This window comes from Thunnus albacares, chromosome 19 (genome assembly GCF_914725855.1).
Source record: "Thunnus albacares chromosome 19, fThuAlb1.1, whole genome shotgun sequence".
Lineage (NCBI taxonomy): Eukaryota > Metazoa > Chordata > Actinopteri > Scombriformes > Scombridae > Thunnus > Thunnus albacares.
Window position 1 is genome coordinate 14,888,576 of NC_058124.1, and position 13,405 is coordinate 14,901,980.

Below are 13,405 nucleotides of genomic sequence, written 5' to 3' on the forward strand. Positions count from 1 at the left end.
TGGATGCGTTATTATTATTATATGCATTAACACACAGCATTTTAATGTTGTTGAGGTGGAGCTGATTCTACTATATAGACTGCTCAGTAGTTTAATCTACAGCAATCACATTTTATGTTTTGCATCCGAAATCCTCATCTGCAAAGTAACACCAGCTGTCAGATAAATGTAGATGAATAAAAAGAGACGTAATGTATGAAGTGTCTCAAACTTAGTGTAATGAATGCAGCCGACAGTTACTATGAATACATACCACAAATGAACCAATATGTGTTCATGCGTGCATTCTCACGCCCTGCTGTCAGTGAACTTACCTTGTAATTCTGTCTGTGTTTGCCCTGCTCCGAGCAAACTCTCGTATTCTTGCATGAGTAGCTTCCAAACTGCTCCATTTTTGAACTCTCTCCCTCCCTCCCTCTCTCTCTCTGAAGGTGGGGGCAGAGAGCTACTAGCTGCGCGCTGCAGACATCATTAGGAGGGGAGACGCTTTCCACCGTCAGCGCCGGAGCAGAGCAGGGGAGCCCTGGCAACAAGGAGAGACACAAACTCAGCAGCCCGTTACACCCTACAGTAAGTCACCCAAAACTGTTCCTTTAGAGCTCGTTTCACCAGCCCGTCATTGCTTTCACCATGCCACTTTTCTCCTTTGGAGCTGTGTGGAGAAAATGGCTGGAACAACTGGGCAGGGTGGCGCTGACGCTCTGGTTTACTTCAAAGCCTTGGAAAATGTTTACTTCGCCCTCTGACCTATTTTTTAAGTGACCAAGCAGTGCGAGGACGTTCAGGGCTTGTGTGTATATACTTGTCATTTCGCGTTGTAAATGCAAAGTTGTGTTTAAGTGGGACGAAAGGGAGCGGAGGTTTGGCTGGATTCTGACCGAGCGAGGAGCGCGTCCGCCGGGCGAGCTGGTGTCGGGCAGGCGCCTGTACTTCCAGTAACTGCGCCACTCGACCTCGGCTTAAACATTTGCTCTTTGCAGACTTTTTTAAAAGCACAAAACACTGTCATATACTGCTAAATGACGTTGCTACATGTCGCTTATGTCTTCTTTTAAACTATTCCCTTAGTGACAAGGACTGTCAAAGGCAAGCATTACATTTTTTATCTACGTTTCACCATCGCGGAAGTGTTTTCTTTACACGAAAAGAGACGGAGAGCAACTAACCGCAGAAATTTGTCCACTGTTAACGAAAACGTAGTTACATCTGTTTTGCCTATTCCGACCGTTTTTAAAATGTATTTATTGTTGCGAATGTATTATGTTACTCCACTGTGTTTTACATTACCAGCTGGTTGTAAAGGACATACGGTTTGTGATTGCTGGACTACCCGTGATGTCATTCATCCTAGCTTGGACCATTATATAACGGGACTGTAGGGAAGCCTGTGATAGCAGGCTATTTTTACTCTGTTTACACCTCGGAGTTGCACTCAGTGTAGGCTAGGCGTCCCAAGTGGTAGTAGCCTATGCTTTCACTCACATTATGCATTTAATATGGCAACCAAATGAGACTAAGTGGATGGACAAAATAGTGCTGAAGATGAAAAGCCCTGGTTCTCCCTACCAGCTGGATATTTACACTTTTACTGTTCTCCTTTTCCTGGTAGTGTCTCCACAATTATGTGCAATTTGAGTAAACTTGTTGATTGTATCTCTTCCCATGGTTGAAACATGTCTCGTAGCTGCAGGCAATGAATGAGCTGGTCATTCTAAAGAGGGTTACTACTTTTCAAATAGCACAGCAAAAAGATAATGATGGCAGGATATGACAGTGATACAACTGAACCCAAATTGGGAAAAATAGAAATAAAATAGTATGTACACCAAATATAGTAAGATTGCTGACTCACTATTAGGTTGAACAAACAAACCAAATGGAAATATTAAACTGATTTTAAGTTATGTTTATAGTTTGACAGAAAATGTCACCCCAAAACTGTAATTTTTGTGTCCACCTCCTCTCCCCTTATGAAACTGCTGCACAAAAAAAGCATTGTAGACTATTTAAAACATCCATAAAAACTTCATAAAAACCTTGCAGAATTTTTGTGCAGCACTATTCAAGTTTCAGGAACCCAAATATTGCTGAAAAGCTACTTAAAAAATCCTTTTATGCATGCCTCTAGCTCTTTAATTGAACAGGAGTCATCGTGTTTAATCATATTGGCTTTTAAGCAAAATGTCAACAAAAATATATATGTATTTGGGACCTCCAGATCAATATGTAGGCTATCGGATTATGCTGCTGGAGTAGTTTGATAAGGTTTTGCACAAATGTTAATATTTTGTCAGGGATGTAGCAATCACATTCTTCATCTTGATCCAAGTCTTTTGAAATTGACAAAAAGCTGTTAGTCTGCAGATACAATATTAGTATTTCTTGTACAGCTGCACAGGACACACTTAGTTATGCAGTTTAGATCTGTTTGATAGTTGGTGGGGGGGTTGTCACTAACATGAGAATAGCTGGTCCACCTTGAGTGAGCCTGGTCAGGTTCTTGCTAACTTCGGGGCTACATAATGCTGTCTTCTTTGCCATTAATAGTAGCTTAAAATATATATTAATGAAGCACTTATCACTTTTAGGCCATCACTATACATATTCACCTATTTTACAGAGATGTTACAGAGATGGAATCTGGGAAATGTAGTCCAATAGCAAGCAAAGGTATCAGGATGAAGTGAAACATTAACTTCATTCAATAATTTATTGGGGGGCAACAACTTCATGTTTTTCAGAAGTTGGAGGCGAACCCCACCAGGATCTGTGCCCATGGTTTTCATTACCTTAGAATGAGCCTTTTATATCTACATAGGGAGAGTGTCCTCTTCTATGGACCCCGCCATGTTGCACCGCCATTTTTCTACAGTAGCCCAAAATGGACAAACCAAACACTGGCTCAAGAGAGGCCTTTCATATTTTCTGTCAGTTTCGTGGCCACCGTAGGTTCTCCTACCTGCTTCCAAGGGGAGGGTGAGGGGAAGGGTATTGAGTTGGTTGCAGTCTGCAGCCTCACCACTAGATGCCCCCAAATCCCAGACACTGGTCCTTTAAGTGGCTCTTTTCAAATAAGTTACTGATGCATGCAGTTAAGATAGATATTACATTTTAAAAGATGCCTTGATTGGCCACAAAACTATTCCCATGGATTGAGTTGGGACATTTCTATTTTTGCTGTTATTGGAGTGGCTCTCAAGTCAACATCAGTTTGACAGCAATGGCTCCCACTTTGGGAAGCCACTTTCGATGTGAAGAATGTGAGTACAAACTTTTATGTTTAACATTCAGGGCTATGCCTATGAGCAATTGATGAACTGAATTGGTTGGTTAGTTGCTTTGGTTTTGTTTGGTAAACACTGTTTGTGACATTTAGTTAGAAATTGGTATTACAATATCACGTATTGGGTGATGGCAGTGCAATATTGCACAAGGTTGCACTACTGTGGAACATACAAAATAGTTTTCAACTGTGAACCTGAGACAAAAGCTGCTAGTCAATGTTGCAAGCTATACTGTGATATTAATATGCCATACTCTGTTCACTGACATTTCAGATAGCTTCCTGAATAGTTAAATAGATGCTTTATATGAACTCAGCAAAAATGTAAATATTTTAAGTTAATGTGTAATGGTATGCTGCCTAGCCTATATATTCATAGATTAGGCTGAAATGATCTTTCATGTTTAATGATATGAATGGCCCATATAGCCTACTCATAGATGCAGCAGTGCAAAAGATCATTCAAAATACTTGCTATATCGCCTTCTATCTTCCTTGATATCTACATGGTCAAAGGAGTATAAAATTTTATGTCATAACAGCAAAACATGATTAAGAACAACAATAATAAGGAGTAGGAAATTCCTTGCAGATTTTTTTGAATGAGAAGCAGATGTTGAAAATAATGTATAGCGGGTTATTGGGGAGTTAAAAAGTTGAAAAAATACTAGTTTATTTAGGAGTTTGTTCGGGAGACCAGGGAGAACAGAACTCTCTAGTGGGGAGGTTGTGAATTTTTGGGTGAAGTGGAAAGTTGCTGTCAAGATTTTTAAGTTTTTTAAATAAAAAAAGGATTTTAGTCAACTCTGGAACAGTGGATGTCTCATGATGATGAGCGATAGGGAGGAGGTAAATAACAAAATGAAGGGAACCCAGTATTTATCCCAGTGGGACACCATGGGAGTATCTTTGAGTTCCTGTTCTTAATGGAAATAATCTGTTTCGTGTGAAATGAAGGAAATTCGCTGGAAAAGTACAGAATTGATGCAGCCAATAGAGAGTAATTGTTTTTGGATGATTTCATGAAACACAACATTTGTGGAAAGCTGTATTTACTGTAGGGTGGGAAGAATGTGGATGGAGTGTGTACCAGAGTCAACTGCACAATCATTTTGACCAGGGCAATTTGAGTGCTGTGACAGGAGCAATATCCAGATAGAAATGGTCCAAGTAAATTATGACCTTGCTGGTGGGTGTTAAGCTGAGTTGGAAAAGTGCATACGAGGGTTTTAGAAAGAAATTTGAAGTTGGACAACAGAAGTTAAATTCACTAGTGTCAGCACCAGTCAGCTCCTCCAGGATGTGGATTGACATTTAAAGCCTGGAAGTCTTAAGGGTGGTGAGCATATGACCAGAGGAGAGATGTTAGTACAAAAGGTGGAGAGTGAAAATAGACAGACTTTTACAAGGTAGGTAAACAGAGGGTCTAGTAGGAAGGCTGGATACAGTAAAGTTTACCAAGTGATGAGTGTTACAGGCTAAGAGAGAGAAGATGTTATTTAAAGTGAGCCAAGGAGTGCTAAGTGAGAAGGAAATAAGCAAACTGTATATTCAGGGAACAGTAGAGGGAGTAGTTGTGGTTGGCCACCAGCTTGGAGTTCAAGGAGTTTGAGATTGGAGTGGCAAAGGTTTTGATTTGATCTGTAGGAGTAGCAGGTTGAAGATTTTTCAGGTTAGATTTGATCATGAACATGAAAGGCTTTGTGATAGTGAAAGACCAAACTATCGTGCTTTATTGTGCGGTCATGCCACTGTGAATCAGGCGTGCTGTGCCACCCACCTACCATGCACAACCACACACACACACACACACACATGCACTTTACCGCTGCCACCATAGCCTTTGATTCCAGCCGCCACTCACTTTCAAATGGTAATGAGAGGCAATTAGAAGCCAATGTGTCCTAATCACAAGCCATTTAACTGAGCTTGGCTCATTTGTCAGAGCCATATGTGCACACGGACCTGCACACTCAAACACACATGAATACACACATCTGCTAGATCATGCTAGTCTGCTAGTTGTTTCTTTGTCTCTGGAATTTGCTGCCTATGTAAGGGAAAAGGGGAAGATTGTGTATTAGTGAGTGTGTGCGTTTAAGAGAGAGAGGCAAATAGAGAGAGATTTCAAAGTAATGACTGGGCGGAGATTTCACGGCTAAATGAATAAGTGACAGAAATGGCTATATGTTCCAACATGCAAATACTGGCAGCATGACTGATGATGGGAGGGGCAGATGGATTTACCAATGGCTGAATCAAGTGTTTGTGTGTATCTGTGTATATTTGTAGAGAAATTAGTTGGAACAACAGTACTTACTCTTAACATTTACCTACAGAATGACTTTGACAGGTGACACACTGCAAGTAGAGGCGTAGTGGAGGTTAAACCTACATAAGTGCTTTTTACCCACCTCTCAAACTCTGAAGTAGCATTTACACAGATCCCCCAAGGCATTTCTAGTTTACATGTCTGAGCACACTTTCTCACACTATTCCCCTTGTAAATTTTGGAATGGCTCGTGTTGTCCTCTGCCAGATCACGGTATATGTGAGCATTTAAAACAAGTTGCATCAAGGAATAAACTGTTGAATATAACATCACTAACTATTGCACCTAACTTTTTCCTAATGTGTGATGTTTCTGCAGTTTTTACCAGGTGAGTAACCAAGAAAAGTTAATTAGCTTGTTGAAAGTGTAGTTTTATAGTGAAGTTCATATATCTTGCAGGAAAATGTTAATGCTCATTTCATATGTATTGTATATATGGTATACCTACAATGGAGTAGGTGAGATGAGCTTTTATTTGCAGCTGCAGCCCTGACTTCCCTCATATACACATAGAGCGAATGTACCGTCAGAAGCCTTAACAAACATGGATACTTGGATAATGTAAACATACAAACAAAATATGTAGCTGCCCCAACTCTGTCTTCAGAGATAACGCCACACAAAAAAATTGCACACAAATTATAGGTCTTAAGAGTGTGTGCTTGAACAAGCCATGATGTTCAGCATATCAGTTAGACATTGTTCTCCTGTTTCCTTTCCACTTGCCTGTTTTTCTGATCTGATGTCCTTGTTTTATACCACTTTCACACAGAAACCTTATGTCTGATACTGAATAATGAACATAATGAAGAACAGCAATGTAGGAAATCAGGGATTGGAGGAGGTGAGTTGAAAAATAGTGCAAAGACAAACAAACTCAATGAGACGGGCCATGATTGGGACAAGAAGAGTGTGTGTGTGTGTGTGAGAAAAATGATTTTGAAAAAGTAAAGCGTGGTGGGTGGGGGCGGGGGCAGATCAAGAGATTGAGCTGTCTGGTTGAACCATGCAGTGCGCTCAGACCTTTTCAGCTTTTCCTTTCATCCTGCTCTATTCATGATCGCACAGAGTACACGTGCATGCACACAAGAGAAAGGACGCACTCACACACAGAGTGCTGCTTTTAAAGCGGACCAATGAGAGTTTTTTTGTATTTTGTGTGAAAGAACATTCCACCGTGTGCGATCGGGTGTGTGTCTCTATTGCTTAGTGCACAGTCTTGTCCTTCTTAGTCTGCTTTCTGTATAGGATAGCAATGCTAGTTCAATAGATGCCATGGCAGCCACTTGAATCTGCAATACATCGTTAGAGAGTGGAAACATTTCATTGGAAATAGGGTCAATGAGATCACTTTTTATGGTCTTATGAATCACTGAATTTTGGTAATGTACTTGTTGGAGTCCCATAAGTAATTTTTAAATGTATAATTCAATCAAAGCATTCAGAGGGGCTCACTGTTGTTACTTTTGGATCTGTGTGTGAACATTAAAGTGGATATATAATTTCCATCCTTACCGTCTTTATCTTAATGTGGCAATCTAATCAATACCAATCCTCTGAATGACCAAGGTAGTCCCAGTATCTGAATGAAAGTGAGAGAGAGAGAGATGGGAGGAGGAGAAATGGGGAGAGAAAGGACTAAAGCCATCCTACAAACTTGTGTTACACTGTTGGGTCGATAAGCTGCTGCATGGCTCAATAGCCATGTGAAAAAGGGGAGCTGGCTTTGGGACTTAGCTCAGCCGGTGTTGGCTTTAGATCTGTAATGGCTGCCAGTGTGCTTGACATGATATACAGTTGTCTATATGCCGGGCAGGTTGCTGTAAAAGGCTAAACTGTATAGTGGTCTAGATGATGACAAACTGCTCATGCGGGCAAATAACAAGCTCTCAGATGACAAGTTTGAATTCCTGTATCGATTTAAATTCATGCAACTCATCAAATCAGGTAGGATCATTTCTGCGCCTATACATCAAATGTGATACCTCATGTAGGTTATCATGCACTGATTAATTCAGCATGCTCCTCCTGTGATCTCTCAGGCCTTGATTCATATTTGATCATATTCCAAGCAAAGCCTGGCTGAGAGGGAAGGATTTTAAGCATTGGCATTTAGAGGGCCAAGTTAAACGAGGGAGAACCTAACTGATAACAGCCCACTCTTTAGAGGACATCCAAATGTGGTTTGAGTTATTTTCTCTGTGTTTAATGGTATTATATAGTTTATAATAGAGCAGTGGCTCTAAGCTCTTTCGACTGTGGCTCGCTCAGTGACAAAGCCACTACACTTTTTGTGGGGATTGGAATCTGGTTCTGTTGCTTAAATGATTATCCTCTAAGTCCCCTCTCTAAATAATATTTCTACTCATCGCCCTTCTGCAGAAACATTTTGTTGTGTTATGTACATTTCTTGCCCTCATGTTGTTTTCTTCAATTATATACATACACATAACACATATTTCTTCTCTTCTCTTCTCTTCTCTTCTCTTCTCTTCTCTTCTCTTCTCTTCTCTTCTCTTTCTTCTCTTTTCTTCTCTTTTCTTTTCTTTTCTTTTCTTTTCTTTTCTTCATTCTCTTCGCCGAGCTCTGCCTTATCCTTATCAGAGGCAGTAGAGGATTACAGAGGGGAGTTGACACTGACTGGCAGTCAGACAGCTCCTGCAGACTTGTCTCTTCCCCATAGAGCTCCAGGCCTGGGACGGGGATAAGCTGACACCCTGGGACACAGACAGACAGATAGATAGTGATGAGGAAGAGAGATGAAAGAAGAATAGTAGGAATTAGGGTCATACGTATACAGTATATCGAAGCACTGATGGATAACTTCTATTATCAGAACATTAGATTCACATCAACAGGTAAAGTCTGTATGTAAAGATTATGATAAAAGTTTAGGAGTGACTGATCACCCGTTGGGGTGATTTAAAACTTAATTTAAGTTTATTTAAAGGGCTTAGTGTAAATACATTACAGTAATATAATGAAAATATCAAACAGTTTAGTTTGAATGTTAACTTTGAGCTGGCAAAGCAAAGAATTGTCCATGTTGTTTTATAAAATGTCCAACATGCTGTGTCCATTTAGGCATTAGATTTAGAAATGATAGCCTTGGCAGCAGATGACAGGATAAATTGCTGTGACCATGCCATCCATACTCTATCCCTCTTTCACAAAATGATAGAATAAAATTATGTCATTTTGAGTACAAAAGCTGAGGAAGTACCTGACTGTGTCTTTTCTTGCAAGTCACTTTTTGTATTTATACCCCAAATGACCAAATTGTACCTTTGGTACCTTGCACTGTGTGCAGCCAGTTGCTACTGCTTAGACAAGGACATAACCCCTCACTGGCTTCCCACCCACAAACACTGACAACTGTGTGTGTTAAAGCTCTGCTGCTAGGCTAGGATCTCTGCTATGATATCTTTGTAATTGAACCTCTAGTTCTGGCAGAACTGATACAATTTTTTGACTAGGTATAATTTGTTTAAACTAATTTGTTTTATGTTGGATCAAAATGTATCCACCTGGTCTCGAAAGGGCCCATTATGTGCCTGTTATGGTACATTTGTGAAAAATGTACTTTTCAGTTCAAAAATGACTCTCTTCATGTACCTCTATTTTTACTGGTGCCTCATTCTAATTTTTTTTGGGTGCGAAGCCCCCAGATCCACAGCTGCAAGGTGGGTGTGTGGGTATCAACAATGACTTAAGTCTGAGCCAGGAGGATATGCATTGAGAGAGAGGAATTCAATAACAGGAAAATGGCCAGTGATAAAAACAATCCCTTGAATACCAAAACCCACCCTTCACCAATGTTGTTCTTGGCACAAACTGGCTTTCCATTACTACTGTTTACTCCTTAGGATTCTGATGTCAAGACACTGCACGTGGCAGCATGGGGAAGGTCCGCACCATGCATCCCAAAACATCTTATACAGTAACCTTTATTTCATTGATGGTTCATGGTGTGGCATGTGCAATGGAATTCTCTGACAATGGATTAGTGTATGAAAACAAGGGACTCGGGTCACCATATGGCAAGGGGCATATGTGGGTGGGCACTTGAGGGCAGGTTGAGACAAGCCTGTGCAACTAAACCACAGGCAATGTTTAAAACAGTAATGTTGTAACGATGAAACTATTTCCACTCTGACAAAGCTGGTGTGGTTTGAATAGAGCAAGTTGCTGGATGCGTGGCTGGATTGCTGGTTTTCTCTGTCTGTCTGTCTGTCTGTCTGCACCGGCTGGCTGGCTGGTTGGTAGTTGTGGCTTGGCCAGTTCATATTTTTTACTGGATGGCTGGCTGGCCATAGCTCAGCCTCATCTGGCTGGACATTTGGCTGGATGCTTGACAGTGCAGGCTAGCTAGCTGACAAGCTTTCTGGACACACGTCTGGCTCACTGACTCGCTGGCTGCCTGACTGACTGGCTATTATTTCTGGCCCTTCCTTTAGCTATGTAGTAAGCTCATGACATTGGAACAGGGACATCTGGCTATGACAGTCAGGGAGGTGTGCTAAAACACTACTGACAGATAAGACCTAGTGAGCCAGGATGTTCCCTGCCTTTCCATGAGCCCCATGAGTCCATGACCAATCACAGTATCAAGACCTCTTTGGAGAGAGTCTCTTTCTCCGTTTTTCTTTCACCTTATTAGACTGTAATCCTAGATTATATTATATTTTCACAAAGTTTCTCCAGTGGCCTGATACTACTGCATGACGAGCACCTCAGCGTCCCTCGAAAGTAACAGGATTGTATACATTGTTGGCTGAGGAGAGGCAACTTAATTGAGGCTATAAATTACACAGGCATGGTGGCATCACTCCTGCTGGTGGCATCACTCCTGCTGAGTGTAGTGACAAAAGTACAGTGTAGGACAAATATAGTGGTAACTAATGGAATTCATTTCTGTCTAGTGTTGTGTATGGTACTGCACTGATAAAATAAAGAAAATTCAATATCTTCTTGCTCTGCTACTCTAAAAAGCTTGATGCAGTTGCAGGGCTTAAGTTAAAGAAATGTCACTATTACTCTCATGTACCTATGTACTTACTCTATAATCACTTTATTTTTCTGTGTGTATGTATGCATTTACTTAGGTAGTTAAGTGCATGTTCGTGTATTCATGCCTGCTGCAGCTCAGGTTTGTGTGTTCATCAGAGAGTGAGTGTGTAGCACAGCAAGGTGATGACCATCAAATGCCCTTATTCACACGCTGCACAGCAGACAGACAAGAGAGAAGTGTGTCCATGTGCAATCCCTAGGGCTGGGTATCGGTACTCAATACCTTTTAAGGTAACCCAGTACCAAGTAGTATTGAAGCATCTCTAGTCAAACAATACCTGCATTCAATCCTTTTTGTACCCGGATCTAGAAAAAAATGGCTATTTGTATAGTTTTGCTTGCAGCCAATCACCACAAGCACTCCTCAATTTAATGCAACATGTGATTGGCCCACTACCGCAGCAGCTGCAACCCATACAGTCTGTGGTGGTGAAGACAAGCATGGCGTATTTGACGGAGTTCAGCATGCCGAGATGCCACAAAAATAAATATTTAAATAATTTGAACACTTTCAAAATGTATTTGTGTAAGAATCATTTGGATGGGGAGTAGTGGTGGCATTTTACATAACTGAATTCTTCCATTCACATGTTGGGTAGCGAATGAAGTAGAAGAAACCCCCAGAAAAAATAGAATGAGGTACTTTATTGGTATTGGTATCACTTTAAGGGTGCTGATATTGATACTGGTCTTGTAATTTTTTAAATACCCAGCCCTAACAATCCTACAACTCATGTCAATCTCACACCTATAGACAGACTCATACACAACTTACATAGCACACACAAATTCATAGCAGACATTTGCATGGACACAACACACACACACACACGCACGCACACACACACATAGCAGATCATGGCCACTTTTGGGGACTTTTGGACATGCAATAATTTCCTGGAACCTTACCCTGACCCTAACCGTAACCAATGAACAGAAAATCAGCTTTTTTCAGATTGGGGACACAGCTTTTGTCCCCAGTTGGACAAACCTTCCCCAGTTAACTGTTCCTGAGTCTGAAATTTGTCCCCAGAAGTATCCAATGACAGACCACACACACACACACACACACACACACACACAGACACTTGTTGCAGCTGTGCTTATGCTAGTGTACACACCCATCCGCAGGGGCTTGCCCAGGGAAAATACCTGTGGTAGGAGAAGAAAGTCCACCTAATGGGAAATTACTAAGCATCCTCATCAGACCAAAATAACTCAGTTTCTTCTTTTGTACATTCCATAACTTTAATGGCTCTTATGGGAACTTGTAAACTTTCCAGATTACAAGTCCCTGTTAAGCCACAGTTAGAGTGTCAGGTGGTTTAGGAATCATCAGTATCATTATAGGGTAGATAGGTGTCTTTTAAGCATGTCTCACCCCAGGAGCAATTGGAGGTCTAATTTGGTAACCCATACAGAAAGGAAACATATGACCATTACTGCAAAAAAGATATGTGTCCATATAATAAACACGTATGTACTGTATGCAGTCTGTTATTTTAATGGTCTCACAGTCTACCAACATAATCAAGCTACTGTTGATGTGTATCTGTAGTTTTTACCCAGTGGTTGTCAATAATTATATTCTATTCTATTTATGCAAAGGTTAACTTGTTTTCAGCTGAAGGTCAAAGGTTTCGGATGTTGTTTCGATTTAGTTCATAGCATAGATGTTGTGAAACTCTAAAAGATCATAACAATGATTAAAAGCCTGACAAATAAAATGACTGGACTTCACCTTTATCGTGCTCTCCACTGTTTTTCTCTATCTTTCCCCATAAATGTCACAGTGGTGCAACTATTTTGGATATTGTAAGTTTCCATGATGCATTTGAATGCACAGTATGTAATTTTCTGCCATTGGGGGTCAATGAAAACTGTAACAAAAGATGGAGTTTGATGATGTTGTGAAGTAGCGTTGGATCATAGCAGTTGTTGTCTTCATTGTTAAACAACCAGCATTGCTGTCGTTGCCGTCAGCTTCTTCCGGTTAGGTTTCCTTCAGTGTTTATCGTTCAGAAGGTTTTTACCGGGAGCCGAATTATCCGCAGAGGTCTCCTCCTCTCCAAAACAAATGGACCCCGTGATTAAAACCAGTAAGAACACTGAATAAAGCAGTTTCATGTTAAAAATCAGTGTTTCTCTGATGTTCGGCAGACACAGGACATGCAGAGGGGCTGTGAGTTGAGCTGCTGCTAACGTTTTCTCAGCTTGTTTCTATGATAACTTAAGATCCAGACGTCTGATGACGAAAATCCTTCATCTGGTTAAAAGATATAGTCAAGAACGACCAAGATCTAAAAAGTGTATCATAAAAATGAGGCTTAAAACTGGATAAAAAGTAAATTCATGACAGCTTCTGGCAGACAATCACAACGGTGACATATGCACAAAGGGGATATGACACCATTGACAGGCTACCAAATGAAACAGACCGTTATGTTGATTAAAATGACAGATTTCTCTGGGTTTGAACATTGTTGGAAACATTTGGGGTAATGTAAGTAGACAACTTAACAAAATATATAACATAGGTTTAGTCATTTTTAGACATTTTAATGCAGAAAAGTTACATACTGGGCCTTTAATACATTGTGAAAGTGTTAGTACAGTATTTCCCCCAGTATATTAAGACATCCTACATCATGAGTCTGAATGCGTCAGATGTGTAGTGTTAACCACTAACCTAAAAAAAATATCAACAAACCCCAACCACC

General features: G+C 40.6%; 1 protein-coding gene across 1 annotated transcript in view; it reads left to right on the forward strand.

Annotated features, from left to right (window-relative positions):
* The first annotated feature begins 347 nt into the window (after nt 1-347).
* The window catches only part of atxn1a (ataxin 1a), a 97,748-nt gene continuing 84,690 nt past the window's right edge, over nt 348-13,405 (forward strand). The window contains exon 1 of the mRNA XM_044335147.1: nt 348-570. The gene's annotated coding sequence lies outside the window, so the exon portion shown is untranslated. The remainder of the gene's footprint in view (nt 571-13,405) is intronic.